Consider the following 4219-nt stretch of genomic DNA (forward strand, 5'->3'; position numbering starts at 1 on the left):
ATGCCCACTACCATCCAACATTATATATAATGGGCTAATTTCATCATAAATACTCCAACTTAGAAAGCCTTTAAGAAATAAGCCCTTTACAAAATAAACTACCCACTTTTCAATTTACACGATTAAGTCCTTTTATTTAATCGGACACCTAAACAACAAAATTAAATCACAAAAATTTCACAGATATAAATTTGCACAAAATAAACACAGAAAATAATTTTTAAATATTTTTTTGACTCGGATTGTGGTCTAAAAACCACAGTTCCAATTAGGGTCTAAATCAGGCTGTTACAACATTCAAATATCACAATAAACCATTCAATTCATATCAATTTCACATTCTTAAAACATCAATATGGTCACTTTCAATTATACACTAATTTGCCTAAAACCACAAGCATACCAATCTCAATTTTCAACTATTTGATACCCAAAATATCAATCCACAACAAGCATTACATAGCCATTATCAACCAGATAACAAAAGGCCATTTGCACATATATATACATCACAAAATATACCAAAATAAGCCAAATCACATGGCTATACACATAATCAAACATTCATCATTTACAAGCCAAATCAAATGGTTAAATCCATTTCCAACATATATACCATATAACCACAACTCCTATACATGCCATATAACTAAATACATAAGTTCAAAAGTACCAAAATGATAGCTTGATAGTGTGATGAGATCTTCAACGACTCCCAAATTCAAGCAAGCTTCAATATTCACTATAAAACACGAAAAAGTAACAGAGTAAGCTATAAAGCTTAGTAAGCTCGTATGCTTAAAGTAAAACTTACCATATATACACAATTTAAGCAATTAACATATCATAACATAACTCATATTGATCCACAAACCTATCACATATTCATTCACAAGGTTAGTTATGAAGTTCACAAGTTTTCTTCGATTCAACACTTGTATGATTCATGTACATACCTTACTAACTGGTATCAATCTCATACTCATTCATATCCTTGATAATACATGTTGAACCATTTGGAATAATATCGAATAATCAGGAATCTCGCACCCTAAGTGCCAATACATAGCCGAAGCTATCTCAATCTCACAACTCATATAATGCTCACTCTCGAGCTATTAATGGGTCTACTCACACAAGCTAACGATCAAGACGTAGGTACATGGTGCTACTTACACAAGCTAAAAAGAAATTGCAACACATGCTGGATAACTCAGCCACCGGTAGGACGTACGGACCAACACCCAAAACACATAACCCCTAATGACATGTCATTTATATCCTAATCTATTCTTAAGGTTCAACTAGGATTTCAAATTGCTGACTCTTCGTCAAACATATCCGTAAGTTCATATTCACAATTATTTCAATAATAAAGCATTTAAAACACAATTATATTAATGCTTATTAGCAAACGAACATACTTTGATTCACAAAAACGACGAAATGGATCGACTAGTCCAATACTTTATTTTTCACCCGATCTAGATCCGAACTTCGTTTTTCTTGATATATATAATATCAAATTTAACCTTTTCAATTATCATTCTATTCAAATTAGCCCAAAAATTATATTATGGAAAAATTACACTTTTTCCCATAATATTTCAACATCTTTACAATTTAGTCCCTAGCTCATAAAAATACAAATTCATGCCAATTATGTCCCTATCCATGCTAGCCGAATTTCCCTTATTAACATAGCATCCCATATTTTTCATTAATTTCACAATTTAACCATGATTTTTTCACATTTTACAAATAAATCCCTAATTTGCAATTTCAACCAAAATCACTTAACAAATGTTTTTATCTAACAATAACCATTCATTTTCTATCATCAAACATCAAAATATAGACATATTCATTAATGGTAAAACCCTAAACCTTTAACAGTTTTGCAAATTAGTCCCTGGCTAACTGATGATAAACCATAAAAATAACGTGTTTTAATTTCATGCTTGGCATGTTTTGGAAGATTTATTATATAATTTAGTGAATTTGATTCTCCTAATCCTTTAATTTCATGTTTTTATACTTAGGAGAGCATAAGGGAGCAAAAATAGTGGAAAATAGGCCAAAATCAGACAAAATGAGCTATTTTCAGGAACCATACGGCCTGGGCATTCCCACATGGGCTGAGCATACGCCCGTGTGAGCCACACCGGCTGGCCACATGCTCATGTGCCAGCCCATGTCGATTTCAAACCCTATTTCCCTAACACGCAGAAAATTCTAATTTGTTAGGGTTTCTAAGCATTAAATACACACTAGAAGAAGACCTCAGAGATCACGCAGAGAAGAGCGAAGAAATTACTCGAAGAACATCGTCAGAATCAACTTAGAAGTAGGATCTCATTCACGATTAAAGATCTCCAGTCAACTTCTCTAGATGTTTTTGGGTTTCTTTATGTTTTGTTGTTTTTCTAACTTTGAGATGTTTTCCTTCCAAAGTATGAACTAAATTGCCTAGATACCTAGGGAAGATGAAACCTGTGATGGATCTTGTTATTTAATTTCTGAATTACATGATAAATACTTGATTTCTTAATCTCAACTATGTGTACTTATTTCATGTTTTAATGTTTTCAGGATATTAATTCATAATTGATGTGCTTATTTCAGTGGAGCAAAAGTCCCCATTTAAGAGTAGATCTAGCATAATTGAGTGGAGTTGCATGCAATCCTAGAAATAGGATGACATAAATCTATCGGATTAGATTCAAATCTAATAGGGGAATCTATAGATCGAGTTAAATAGAAGTTTTAATTAGAAAGAGATTTCAATTAATCAACCAAGAGCTAGTTATTTTTACTCTTGAAAGTGATATTAATATAATCTGGGATTTCTACGGATCAAGGCGAGTGAATAAATTGTTTAATTCAGATTCAGAATAATAAGTGAAGTCTAGGTGGATTCTTTCCTAGGTATTGTCTCTCTCATTGGTTCATTCAAAAATTTTCTTACCTAATTCTCTATTGCGTCTTAATAATCAGTTTAGATAATTATAGATTAAAAAAATCATTCAATTTATTGGCTAGATAATAAAAAGAGAGTAATTAATAGTACTTTTAGTCCACGTGGATACGATATTCCCGACTCACCATAACTATATTGTTATTCGATAGGTGCGCTTGCCTTTGTCGTGATTTTAGTTAGTTAAGTCAATCATCATCATGTAACACTAAATTTTTATTAATTTAGCCCCTTTTTTTAATTTTATTGCATTTTATATTTGTTTTTATTTTAATTTGTGTTTACTAACTTTTCTTTTATTTGTTTCTGGCAGGTTCCATTAGTTTATGACTAGAAGAAACCCATTAGGACCTCTAGTATTCAATAATGAGATTGAAAGCACAAGTAGCAGAAACCGTCGAGAAGGAAGATAGAGTTGACAAAATACAGTAGAAGAGCCAGAGTAAATCATTAATATTACTGAAGAGATGACTGAAAATAAGAATAATCAGCTATCTCATGTAGTTGCCACAAATCCTGCTCCTCGTACTATGTACGATTATGCCAAGCCTAATTTAACTAGGGCTAAATCGAGTATTGTTAGACCTGCTATTGCTGCAAATAATTTTGAATTGAAACCTAACACTATTCAAATGATTCAACAGTTTGTTCAGTTTGATGGTTTGCAGGACGAAGACCCAAATACTTATTTGGCTAATTTCCTAGAATTTTGCGACTCTTTTAAAATTAATGGCATTTTTTGATGACGCCATTCGCCTTCAGTTGTTTCCATTCTCATTTAAAAATAAGGCTTAACAGTGGTTGAACTCCCCCTACCATGAGGTTCTATCATTACATGGGACCAAATGACTAAATTTCTTATTGAAGTATTTTCCACCAGCCAAGACAGCTAAGTTGAGGAATGATATCTCTTCCTTTGTAAAAATAGATTTATAAACCCTTTATGATGCATGGGAGAGGTATAAGGATTTATTGAGAAGGGGCCCTCACCATGGGTTACCTTTATGGCTACAAGTTCAGACTTTCTACAACAGTTTGAACCCCTCAACTAAGCAATTGATCGATGCAGCCGCCGGTGGGACTCTGAATAATAAAACACCTGAAGTGGCTTATGAGTTTATAAAAGAGATGTCACTAAATAATTATCAGTGGCAAGTTATGAGAACGAAGCCAATGAAAGTAACCAGTGTTTTCAACATAGATGCGGTCACTATGTTGTCGACTCAGGTAGAACTTCTAAAT

At 32.7% G+C, this 4219-nt stretch overlaps 1 non-coding gene across 1 annotated transcript; it reads right to left on the reverse strand.

Moving 5' to 3' along the window:
- Positions 1-3868: 3868 nt before the first annotated feature.
- Positions 3869-3975, reverse strand: LOC121216958 (small nucleolar RNA R71). Its single transcript, XR_005913166.1, has one exon. It is a non-coding gene; the product is annotated as a small nucleolar RNA R71 (small nucleolar RNA).
- Positions 3976-4219: the final 244 nt, after the last annotated feature.

The sequence above is a fragment of the Gossypium hirsutum genome, chromosome A02 (assembly GCF_007990345.1).
Source record: "Gossypium hirsutum isolate 1008001.06 chromosome A02, Gossypium_hirsutum_v2.1, whole genome shotgun sequence".
NCBI lineage: Eukaryota > Viridiplantae > Streptophyta > Magnoliopsida > Malvales > Malvaceae > Gossypium > Gossypium hirsutum.